The following is a 14,039-nucleotide window of genomic DNA, read 5'->3' on the forward strand; positions in this document are numbered from 1 at the left end:
ACTCGTGACAGTGACCCACATTATTAGGTTTGTCATGCTGATGGGAGTTTTTGCTCCTGCATACATTAGAGGTATGTCCCTTTTTACCACAAAAATGACAAGTAGGTTTAGTGTTCTTACCTTTGTTACTTCTTTCTTCTGTAGTCTTGGATGACTCTCCTTTTTTTAGTGCTGGTGTAACCTAGTCCTGAAGTGTCATTGCTAGCTTTTGGTGATTTCAGTAACTGTTCAAAGTACTTGATGGCCTCATTGGGTTTCTTGAAGTTCTCTGCAATCTCCTTCTCTCTTTTCAAACCATTTTGTAGTTGTTCATTTTGCATCTTCAGTGTAGAGATCTCAATATCCTTGACATTCAGTTCATGATGTGCATTCATCATTTGATTTAGGGTGTCTAGCTACATGTTTGAAATTCTTGCAAGCTCAATTGACTTTTCTTCAGGTCTGTTGGCAAGTTTCCTCTTGTCTTTTTCAAGCATAGCTTTATCTTCAATGACTCTTTTCTTTTGTTCAATTACTTCACAAAGCATCATGGCTTGTGATTCTTGTTCAATCTTGAGTGTTATGATCTCTTCTACTTGGGCTCTATTCTTCTCCATTAGGTTTTCTATTGCTACATCAAACTCTTAAAACAATTTTGAGGTGTCAATCTCCTTGTATTGTGTATCATTCTCAACTATGGCAATCTCTCTTCTTCTCTTTAAGGATCTTCTCAGTTCTTGTCTTGCTTCTTCCAAAGTGTGTAGAGCAAGCTGTATATCAATTGCATGATTCTCTATGATCTTCCCAAGTTTGTATACTTCCATTTCCAGATCTTTTCTCCAAGTTGTAAGGCTCCTCCTTGTGAGAACTTGGCTCTGATACCAATTGTTAGAATTTACAAGTGGGAAGATATAGTTCTTGGGGGGGGGGGGGGGGTGTGAATCAGAAGTAACAATATTTTAACCTCTAAAGCCTTTTAGCTAAAATCATTCACATGCATCTAATTCATCTAATAAACATGAAAGTAAAGCATGCATGAAAATAGATAACACAAGATTTTGGTAACCTAGAAACCCTCCAAAATGAGAAGGTAAAATTGGGGTGGGGATGACACCCACATATTATCACTGCAACAATATGTAACTATTTAAGTTTACAAAGTTTGACCACTTCCAATGGTCTACCCTGTGAAAGGCCTGTCGTGTTAAAGACTTTACACCTTGTTAAAAGTGACCTAGTTAAAGGATTTACAAACACTCACTTGGAGTATTACCTTGTTGAAAGGCTTACAACATGGTTGTTAGACCAACCTATCATCATAGGATTTTTATTCCTACTACAATGGCTAGAGAGTATTAGAAAGTCTTGACCTGATGACTTGCAATCTTCAATTGCTGATTCCAGATCCTTGCTCAGCTCTGTCTGTTCTAATCCTTCCTTGATCTGATTTGTCTCTCCTTGGCTTCAAAGACTTAGGGTTAGGTATGAGTCTATGACCATTATTCTTCCATCTTTTCCCACTCAATTCTTTCACTTTTCCTATTGGTTGCATGCTTTCTCCATTTTTTCTTGTTGGCTGCATGTTGATTACATAGGGAATGCAAAAGATTAGATCTTATCTTCAAGATCCTTCAAGATTCATCCTGTGTCTGCTCGAAAAATAGTTTACATCTGAGTTTGTGAAGGGACAAACTCATATGCTGATTCAGTGTTACTCGACACTTAGTAATTGCCGATGCTCGACACATATAGGAATTTTGTCTCACTCTGCTCCTATAGTAATTCTATTTCACTCGGCATCTATACTTTGCTCGACACTTATAGTGGCTGGACATCACTTATCACTTGGCACTTGATACTTGCTCGGCACCTGAACTTCACTAACACCTATTGAATTTTTGGCTTGACACATGCTATAGCTCGACCTCTGAATTGGTTAAGTGTGTTGACACTCGAATGTCAAAACCAATTTGAGACCAACACCTTATGTCCTCCTTCTACCCATCTAAATTTTTTGCTCATTATTATTTTTTTGTTTCAGCCTTAATACTTTTTTGGAAGGCTTCCTTTTAATGCTCCTTTAACTATTTTAATACTTAATCTTAATCCTTTTAATACTTCTCATTGCTTTTTCCATTGACTTCATTTATGATTTTTATGATTTGAACCTTTTCATGGCAATAATAAACCATGCTCCTTTAACTATTTTAATACTTCATCTCAATCCTTTTTAATACTTCTCATTGCTTTTTACATTGACTTCATTTATGATTTTCATTATTTTAACCTTTTCATGTCTATAATAAACCATGCCATGCATATGGAATGGAATATATTCAATAAAATTTACTTTCCATTATTTACTTTTTCTTTTTCCATCGGTGGTGATAATATTTTTGTAGTTTTTTTGCCTTTAAATATATGATGTCTCCTGTACACTTTGCTAATTGTCCCGGTCTTTGACCTGTGGACTATTGATTGAATTAGATAATTACTAGTTTATTTTTAATTATTTAATATTATGTTGATTGTTTATTTAATTATAATTTTATAAATGTTATGAATATATATTAGTAATATCATTTGATCAATTATATGATATAGTATAAATAATTTGCATTAATTATTTTTATTGATATTATATTATATTTTATACCAATCTTAGTAATATATTGATTTTTAAAAAAATCTGAAGAACAAGGGAAAATCTAAGGTGTCAAAGTGACAATTTTTTTTCCAATATAACCCATCAAAAATTCGTAGACAATACTATCTTACTAGGTACTAGCTCCTTAATAGAAGCTTAGAATTTTCCATGAATCATACAAGACTATTCAGAAGCCTCTGGGCAAAAGGTAAATGCTGAAAAATCTGAAATCTTTTTCATCAACACATCGTCTGCACTAGAAACTGATATTTGCAATATGATGGGATACCAGAATGGTACATTCCCATGCAAATATTTAGGTATTCACTTAGAAAAGCATAACAAGAACCCCAAAGTTTGGGATTCAATTCTAGAAAAAATGACAATCAAATATCCAATTGCAAAGGAAAATGGTTAACCAAAGTAGGCATACCAACTACAATTAAAGTTGTTCTCTCGACCATCCCATCTTACCAACTCTCTTGTCTCCCTCTCCCCAGAGGCATTAACAAGAAACTAGAGAGCAAACTAAAACATTTTATTTGGAAAGGTATGGACGATAACAAAAAATTAGCTTTAAGAAAATGGGAAAATGTCTGTAGACCCAAAGAACAAGAAGGATTAGGTATCAAAAACCTAAGTTGGCAAAATGAAGCATTCAAAGCTAAGCTCATCTAATGTATGTATCAAGAAAAGGAAAGCAAATGGAAAGGATCCTTAATAAAAATACATAGGAGAAGAAAATCCTATTTCACTATTTGGAGTTAAAAGCCCACCACATGGTTCTAACACTTGAAACTTTATGTTAACTTGCCGATCACTTATAAGTAAAAACATTACTTGGGACATAGGAAGGGGTGAGAAGGCTCTATTTTACGAAGATTCTTGGGACGGTCTCCCTCCCCCAAACAATTACCACCTCTCTAATAACATAAAAAATACTCTAACACATATTTGGGGGAACTAGGTAGCCAATTATGGTTGTCCCACAGTTGTGAATGGAGAGACTATTTGGGAATGGAGACCCTAAGAAGAAACCAATTTATCACAGATTGAAATAGAGGAATTCTCAAATTTCTTGAACCAAAGACCAGTATCATATAAAAATAGGCAGGACAAGCTGATATGGGCACCATCTAAAGACAATATCTACAAAATGAAAAAAGGCAATGTGATCCTTAATAACACTCGGTATGGGGAAGATATCTATATTCCCCTTAATCTATGCTGAGATCCTACTAGTCTTCCCAAAGCAAGCATTTTCCTATGGATTGCAATACAAAAGAGAATATTAACTGCTAATTGTTTCACCAAACTTGGCTTCAAAGGACCTTCAAGATGCACTCGTTGCAAAGCTCATTTAAAAGACACATAGCATTTTCTATATCAATTATCTTAATCTAGGGAATCTTCTAAAAAGATGGTCTAATCACTACAAGAAAAAAAATTAGAAAATTATGGAACATCTTGCCATCCCTTCTAATATGGGAACTATTAAAAGAAAGAAACAAAAGATTTTTCAATGATTCGCTCTTTGACATCCCCTCATTTCTTAACAATGTTGAGACAAGCATTCAAGAAGTTATGAACAACTATCTAAGAAGATCAACTGAGGAAGGAGTATTTTTAGATTGGGATCCAGAGATGAAGAAAAAATGGTCTAACTTAGTCAACCCTCCACTAATATACACTAAGAATTTTTTTAAAGTTTGTAAAGATTGCATATGGAAACCACTCCCACTAGGGCAGACAAAACTCAATTTCAATTGAGCACCAAAAGGAAATTTAGGCATTGCAGAAATAGGGTGCATCCTAGATACAGATTCTGGAAACTAGATAGTTAAACATTTGAAACCTATTGGGAAGGTGTCAAATAACATAGCCAAACTAGAAGCTCTAAAAGAAGGGCTAAAACCAAGTTTGGAATGTGGCATTCAAAAACTTGTTATTAAAGGAGACTCCCAAATTATTCTCAATGCATTGGGAAAACAATCAACCCCCAAATGGTGCATCAATTCCAAATTGGAAATGGTTTTGGCTCTATTAGATTTATTCGAAGACATCAAAATCCAACACATTTTGTAACATCTCATTTTTCTAGGTCTTAATTAACAAATAACACACTCAAAGAAATATAGTTATCACTTCAATTTCATAGGAAGACAGTTATATCATTCATGTTCATGTGAATAAGATTTATCGTTAAAATTAGTTGGACAAAATTTCTTAACTAAGAACTTAAAAGATCATCAAGGAATTTAATAAAAAATAATAATATCCATATACCTTGGAATCTGAATCGATAAATCAATGTAGGGATGCTTCTGCAAGCACTCGAGTTAGTCCACAAATATCTCTATAACAATATCACAAAACGACTTCTATCCAACATTGTTAAATCAAAATCAAATGATGAATATCATTAAATACCACTATATAAAATTAGGGCATCACTTACCATTGTAATAATTAGGGCATTGGTTACCACTGGAATCTTTTAGGGCTTTTGATACCATTGATTCAAATAGGGCTTCTAATACCACAAATTCAATTAGGGTTTCCAATACCACTGATTCAATAGGGCTTATGATACCATGGATTCAAATAGGGCTTTCGATACCAGTGTATCATTTAGGGTTCCAGTCATCACTCAATCAATTTTAGATTCCCTTCCTTTCAATTACTTAACTCTGACAGTAACTCAAGATTAGAAAATATACTTATATTCGATATTCATATAAATGAAAAACAATCTGTAAATCTATCTCTTGCAGTAGGAGATTACATTATACAAAATCATGCATGAGCTATTAAATAATTCATATTAAAATGATAAACATTGAAGTGTAATAACTGATTATTGTTTCATGTGATTTCCTTTCTCTCACCTCATCACCCATTTTCTTGGCTACACAACCGAGTGAGTCCTAGGTGTTAGTCTCAAAACAATTGGTTCCACCAATTTTACATGCATCCAACATTTCATGATATGTGTTTGCATGATCATGTTCTTTAAAGATTCTAAAATTTGATTATTTAATTCTAATATCCATCGGTAAATGTTTATGGATCCATATGATGTTTATTTTGGCTTCAACAATGATTTATAATACTTGTCTTTCATATTAGTACAAAAATATTTTATTTTCTTAGCCAAAGTAGTGTGCCCAACCTGGGTCTAAGGCTTAGTAAAGATTTAAAATTGCTTTGTAAATTATTACTGGTTCTTCTTGAGAGTACTATCCCTTATCTCAAAGGCATATGGAAAATACTTAATTATAGGCTTGCACTGAGATGACTTCTAAAGTTCTGATATAAAATCTATATTCTATTATGGAATCAATATTCTAATTTATAACTTGCTATTCATAACTTAAGCTTATGTGCAACCATCATGAGGAACACAAGATACTTTGTTACAGGGTTTAGATTAAAGATCTCCTTCTCTAGCTCTTAGGGAATCACATATTATAACTAATTTGAAAGAGTAATTAGGAGAATGCATGACCTGATTGCCACCCCCTTGTGATAGAGAATGAATGCAATATCTGGTTCTTGCTCTTGCTGAAATATAATTAGAAGCCTTTCAATTATGAAGCCCCAATCTTGGCTCGCGACACTTGAAGCAGGTTTCACAAATAAATAAACAATAACTAGGAATTGGATGGATTACAATCAATACGATTGTGGTATGATGGGAGATTTTCCAGAATAAACTACAACCATGAGCTGTCATTGGAATGGACTTAGCATGATCCACGTGACCTGTAGCAAAGTGTTTCTTGCTCCTGCAACCGGATTTAATGATCTCCCATGTTTTTCCTTGCTCTATACTCATTGATGATTGAAGAAGGAATGAGAAAGTCATACGAGATGGTAAGTTATGAACCTGATAATGATCTCAGATTTACTCAGCTTGCTAAAATGTAGTAACAGGTGGATGTAAAGGTAGTGGTAATGCAGTAAGAAGGGAGTTTCTCAAACATGATCAATGGAACTCTATTAAATGGTTGGCTTGGCTCTTCGGCTACCTTTAGTTTTCAAGAAGACTCTTCAAATACATCATAAATTCAAATTGAAAAAAGGAGAAAATAAAAAGATTGGAAGAGAAGTTGGAAAGACAATTCAAATTGCTAAATATTAATCATGCCTAGTGTTACTTGATTAAAAGAAAAAATATTAAAAATAAAGAACAGAATTGGAAGATTATAATTCAAATGCTATTATGTTCTGAACATTAATATAATCTTATATTTTATCATACATGTACACATCACTTTATTAAATATTTAAATTATAATGATGCCAAATCATTTTAATATTTAAATGCATGTATTAAAAAATTTACTAAAATAATATGATGAAAGATAAATTAAAATCCTTTAAGATACGTTTTATATTTTAACTCAATTATTTTATTTAAATTAATTATTTAAATAACTTATGGGATTCCACAGATGTATCCTATTTCAAGTCGCTAGATCCTCTACCCATCTACCTAGTGATGGTGATGCTCCTGCCTAATTCTTTTCTGACAATGCTTCCATCCCCTTCGACATGTTTCCTGCAAGGAAATTCCTTGCAGTTAAATCATATTATCAAAATGAATTATTTAATCATAATTAATCATAACGGTTAACCATCTTCTCAATTCCATGAATTCATGATTAACAATCAACTAATCACGTTATCTTCACTTGAAATCATAATGATTAACTATAAGTGAGGATAACATGATTAGTTGAATGTTAATCATGAATTCATGGAATTGAGAAGATGGTTAACTGTTATGATTAATTATGATTAAATAATTCATTATGATAATATAATTTAACTACGAGGAATTTCCTTACAAGAAACATGTCGAAGGGGGTGGAAGCATTGTCAGAAAAGAATTAGGTAGGAGCATCACTATCACTGGGCAGATGTGTAGAGGATCTAGCAACTTGAAACATGATACATCTGTGAAGCACATGAGTTATTTAAATAATTAATTTAACTAAAATAATTGAGTTAAAATATAAAATGTATCTTAAAGAATTTTAATTTATCTTTCATCATATTATTTTAGTAAATATTTAAATACATGCATTTAAATATAAAAATGATTTGGCATCATTATAATTTAATAATTTAATGAAGTGATGTTTACATGTATATATAAATATAAGATTATAATAATGTTCAGAACATAATAACATTTGAATTGTTATAATTTTTTCAAATTATAATCTTTCAATTCTATTCTTTGTTTTTAATATTTTTGCTTTTAATCGATTAACACTTGGGCATGATTAATATTTGGCAATTTGAATTATCTTTCCAACTTCTCTTCCAACCTTTTTATTTTCTCTCTTTATTTTTCTCCTTTTTTAATTTGAATTTATGATGTATTCGAAGAGTCTGCTTGAAAACTGAAGGTGACCGAAGAGCCAAGTCAACCATTTAATAGAGTCCCATTGATCATGTTTGAGAAACTCCCTTCTTACTACATTACCACTACCTTTACATCCACCTGTTACTGCATTTAGCAATCCGAGTAAATTTGAGATCATTATTGAGTTCATAACTTACCATCCTGTATGATTTTCTCCTTCCTTCTTCAATCATCGACAAGTATAGAGTAAGGAAAAACATAGGAGATCATTAAATCTAGCTATGAGAGGAAGAAATGCTTTGCTACGGGTCACGCGGATCATGTTAAGTCCATTTCGGTGGCAGCTCATGGTTGTAGTTTATTCTGGAAAAGCTCCCATCATACGACAATCCTATTGACTATAATCCATCCAATTCCTAGTTATTGTTTATTTATTTGTGAAACCTACTTCAAGTGCCATGAGCCAAGGTTGGGGCTTCATAATTGAAAGGCTTCTAATTATATTTCAACAAGAGCAAGAACCAAATATTGCATTCATTCTCTATCACAAGGGGGCGGTGATCAGGTCATGCATTCTCCTAATTACTCTTTCAAATTAGATATAAGATGTGATTCCCTAAGAGCGAGAGAAGGAGATCTTTAATGTAGACCCTGTAACAAAGTATCTTGTATTCCTCATGATTGCTACACATAAGCTTAAGTTATGAATAACAAGTTATAAATCAGAATAATGATTCCATAATAGAATATAGATTTTATATCAGAAATTTAGAAGTCATATTGGTGCAAGCTTATACAAAAGTATTTTCCATATGCCTTTGAGATAAGGGATAGTACTCTCAAGAAGAACCAATAATAATTTACAAAGCAATTTTAAATCTTTACTAAGCCTTAGACCTAGGTTGGGCACCTTGCTTTGGCTGAGAAAATAAAATGTTTCTATACTAATATGAAAGAAAAGTATTATAAATCATTGTTGAAGCCAAGATAAACATAGTATGGATCTATAAACATTTACCGATGGATATTAGAATTAAATAATCAAATTTTGGAATCTTTAAAGAACATTATCATGTAAGCACAGATTGTGAAATGTTGGATGCATGTAAAATTAGCAGAATCAGTTATTCTGAGAAATCCTAACACCTGGGACTCACCTAGTTGTGTAGCCAAGAAAATGGGTGATGAGGTGAGAGAAAGGAAATCTGCAACAACATGAAATAGTAATTAGTTAGGACACATCAATTTTTATCATTTCAATATGAATTATTTAATAGCTCATGCATGATTTCATATAATTTAATCTCCTTCTGCCAAGTCATATGGTGTGCTAATTACTAGGATACCCAGTGTATGGCAAGATGACCCCTGGCTATTCTGGGTAGGGAGGACCTTTCTTGTTAGAGATCGTGTGGGGATAAGATTTGGTCCAAGGTTGGGTGGTTGAGCCCCTAACAATGTTCACCTCTCCATAAGTTATTAGACATACAACCGACAAAGATAAGTCATATACTCAATTGGTTGTCAGAAACAAGTATTATCACTTTTATGATTAGTATGCAAGAAGGTAAGATTAATTGAGTTATTTCATCGTTACACTTAGATGCAAGAAATAGATTTATGGATTTTTTTTCAAATATATGAATATCGAATATAAGTATATTTTCTAATCTTGAGTTGCTATCACAGTTAAGTAATCAAAAGGAAGGGAATATGAAATTGATTGAGTGATGACTAGAACCCTACATGATATAGTGGTATCAGAAGCCCTATTTAAATTCATTGTATTAGAAGCCTTATTGAATCAGTGGTATCAAAAGCCCTGATTGAATCCGTGGTATCAAAAGCCCTATTTGAATCAGTGGTATCAAAAGCCCTAAAAGATTCCAATGGTAATTGATGCCTTAGTGATTACAGTGGTAAGTGATGCCCTAATTTTATATAGTGGTATTTAATGATATTTATCATTTGATTTTGATTTAACAATGTAGGATAGAAGTCATTTCATGATATTTTTATAGAGATATTTATGGAGTAACCTGGGTGGTTGTAGAAGCATCCCTACATTGATTAATTGATTCAAATTCCAAGGTACATGGATATTATTATTTTTTATATTAAATTCCTTGGTGTTTTAAGTTCTTAGTTAAGAAATTTTGTCCAACTGATTTTAACGGTAAATCTTATTCACATGAACATGAATGATATAACTGTCTTCCTATGAAATTAAAGTGATAAATGTATTTCTTTGAGTATGTTATTTGTTAATTAAAACCCAAAAAAATTAGATGTTACACATTTATAAAGAGGGAAACAAGGAAGCTTATCTCTTAGCCAAAATCGGTGTGAATGGAATAGATTTCAAGATCGAACCTTGAGTACTTAGCAACTAATATTAATTTTTTGGTTCATTTCCCTCTTCAGTTTCTTGTTTGATTGATTTCTTTTTCCTTTCCCTACCCAATTTTATTTTCCTATATTCTCTTCTTTTATTTTGATCATATTCGTGCTTCCTTTTCCTTATACCTATCTTTAGCCCTTGTGTAGCAAGTCCAAAATTTCACACTTTTATTATCCTTTGTTCTTTTTATCCTTCTTTAGAATGACTCCCATTTTAACCCGCATTATTACTTTCCCCTTGCTCATCCCTTTTTGGAGTCTGCTAGGTCTTTTTTTTAGTGATGTCTTTTTCTCTATGACATTAACACATTCTAGATGACTCTAGGATTATCTAGGATTCATATAAAGTAAGTCGAGTTGTCACTAGTTCTTTCATTCTCCTCTCCTTTCACCTGGTGTCTCGTATTTTATCAGTGACAAGTGTCTTTAGGGGTAGTTTTGTTAGTTAGGATGGAGTTTGCAATTAGCTTGTTTCACACATTTGGAGTGTTTACCATGTCTTTTAGAGGCTTAGTGAAGCTAGAATGATGGAATAGATTGCTCAATCCGATGGACGATATGACTAGGGTAGCCATTATTAGAGTTTTAGGAGAAAGATCCTTTAACTATGACTTTACCTGGCGTACCAACAACTCTATAGTAGGTTCCCCATTAGGATATCATTTGACTCTCCTACAATCGATTTGATCCTACATGGTTAGATGGTCTAGATGAAGCAATTCTTAGTATAGATGAGAATTTGAAGATCCCTTTTGCTGAGGATTACATGTGTCACCCTCCTAACAACTTTGCCCATGCCATCGTACCTAGATGACCCATTTTGCATATTAGAGACCTGACACTGTTCAACAAGGAATTTCCAAAGATGTGAGCCAACGCTACATTTCTGCTGAGGTGGAGAGGAATTGTGGAGGACCAGGGTAGAAAATGACTTCCCAATTATCTTAGAATCTTCGTCTCCTTTATTGAACTAGGGATTGATTTCTTAGACCTTGAAAAATTGGATTTTACATTGCCAAATTTCAACAAGTCTAGCTTTTGTTTCTACTCCCTTTTGGTTAGGTTTTTCGTCTAGGATGTTACTCACTTTAGTTATGTGTCCTTGTGCAATTTTTTCTCTATTTTGTTCATCTCGACCTATCTGTTCTATAGTTTGGTCTCAACTCTTCAGTTTCCTCTGTGGTTTTTTTAGTCATGGTATCGCTTTGAATATATGTAATCTTTCATGCAATTATATATAATTATGATATATTTAGATTTAGCTCCTTTTGCATTAATTTTTTTTATGGTTGATAGTTGATTTAGTTTTAGAATTTCAAGGTTATTCACCTAGACTTTATATTGGTAGTTTCTACAATTCTGAAGAAGATTTTATCACTACTTAAATATTAGACATTAAACCTAACAAGCATAACCAAAATTTAGCACTAAATGATCAACTGATGTTGTTCTCATAAATCAACAATGTATGTTGGTATTTTCATTTAGCATAATCTAGAATTTGTTCCCCTTATAATAAAAATTTCATTAAGCCTCTATTATTGTCATCCATTCATTTATAAAGCTGCATATTATAAATGGGGGAAAATACTTAAGAGTTCTATAAGCTTAGTATGATAGAAAATCCCGATGAGAACCAACAGGAGCTAGTTGCCAGATATATCAATGGGTTGAAATATGTAATCTGAGATAAATTAAGTTTGCTTATCCCTAAAAAAGTGGATGGATATTTCAACTGGCCATTAGAGCCAAGGAAAAGCTTAAGAGAATAGGTGACAAATGCAATAGAGGAAGAGGTTGTAGGAATAATAGAGGCAAAGGTAGTTTTGGAAGGGGTGAAAGAAGTAGAAATGAGGAAATTAATAATAAATAAATAAAGGGGAGAGTAGTCATAGAGGTGGACTAGGCTATAGGGGTTAAGAAGACAAAATAAGAGAGGTAGAAGCCAAGGCAGAGGACCACGTAAAGGTAGTAGAGTCTTCATAGGGAGATACTTCACATGTGATCAAGTTAGGCATACAAGTGGACAATGTCCTAACAAAGCCTCAAGTTCATCTATGGGTAGGGAGAGCACAAATCAATTAATTATGGAAGAAGACAACACTACTAGTGTTAATGCACCTATTAGAAGTACATTGGATGGTGAGAATCTAATGTTAAAGTGAACTTTACTCAAGATACCCTTAAAGCAATAACCCCCTCATAGAAAGACATTATTTAGGACCCGAGGAAAGGAATATGAAAAGCTATGCAAGATCATAGTTGATTCAGTGTCAATAGAGAATGTGGTATCTACTAAAATGGTGGATACATTGAAACTCAAGAGGCTTTTAGACATAACAACTCATAAAATCTCTTGGTTGAACAAAAATAAGAACTTTACAACTAAAGAACAAGCATGGGTGGACTTTGAAATGGGAGAATACAAGAACACAATCCTATGTGAAATCATCCCAGTGGATGCATGCCATATGATCCTTGGAAGACCATGAAAATTTGATGTAAGAGTTCAAAATGATGGTTAGAAGAACACCTACCAAATCACTAAGAATGGCAAGAAATACAAGATGGACCTTACCTAAAAAATTAGACAAAAGGTGAGTCACTAGTCATGTTGGTTTTTGGCAAGAAGTTTATGAGCATGATGAAAGAAGAAAAATTTCAGGTGTATACAAATATTATGAAGCACAAAGAGGATAAGAAGGTGTCAGAGCCTTTACCAAAGGTTGTTGAAGATATGCTAAAATAGTATCCAAGCATAGTTGTAGGAGAGAAACCCTATACCTCAACACCTATAAGGAGTATTAGTCATCAAATTGAATTAATATTAGGTTCCACACTCCCTAACAAGGCTGCCTACAAGCTCACACCTCAATAAAATGTAGATATTAGTAGACAAGCATAAGAACTATCAGACACTAGACTAATTAGGAAAATTGTGAGGCCTTGTACAATGCCCTTGATCATGGCCCCTAGAAAGAATGACAAATGAAGATCATGTGTGGTCTCTAGAGAAATCAACAAAATAACAATACAATACCAATTTCCCATGCTAATAATTGAAGACCTATTAGATCACTTAGGTGGATCATGCTACTACAAAAAAATGACCTCAAATCTGGCTATCCTCAGATAATGATAACATATGGTGATGAATGGAAGACAACATTCAAAACTATTGAGGGATTTTATGAATGATGTATCATGCCCTTTGGATCGAGCAATGCTCTAAGCACATTCATGAGACTTATGAATGAAGTCCCAATGAAATTTATAGGGAAGTTTGTCATTGTCTATCTTGATGGCATTTTGGTGTTTAGTAGGTCAAGAGAAGAGCATTTGGAGCATAAAAAAATGGTGATGCAGAAGCTTCAAGAGGAGTAATTGAAGACCAACCTAGAAAGGTGAGTTTTTCAAAAAAATAGAGTTGGTCTATTTGAGTTTTGTTATATCACAAGGTTGCCTTAAGATAGATCCATCAAAGGTGGATGCCATATTAAATTGGTCAAATCCAAGAATAGTAGGAGAAGTAAGGAGCTTCCATTGCCTTGCAAACTTTTATAGGAAGTTTGTCAAATATTTCAATGGAATTTGTATGCCTATGCTCAACACCATCAAGGAAGGAGTCAAATGTAA

The sequence above is a fragment of the Cupressus sempervirens genome, chromosome 10 (assembly GCF_028749045.1).
Source record: "Cupressus sempervirens isolate cs-2001-9-10 chromosome 10, ASM2874904v1, whole genome shotgun sequence".
Taxonomy (NCBI): Eukaryota; Viridiplantae; Streptophyta; class Pinopsida; order Cupressales; family Cupressaceae; genus Cupressus; species Cupressus sempervirens.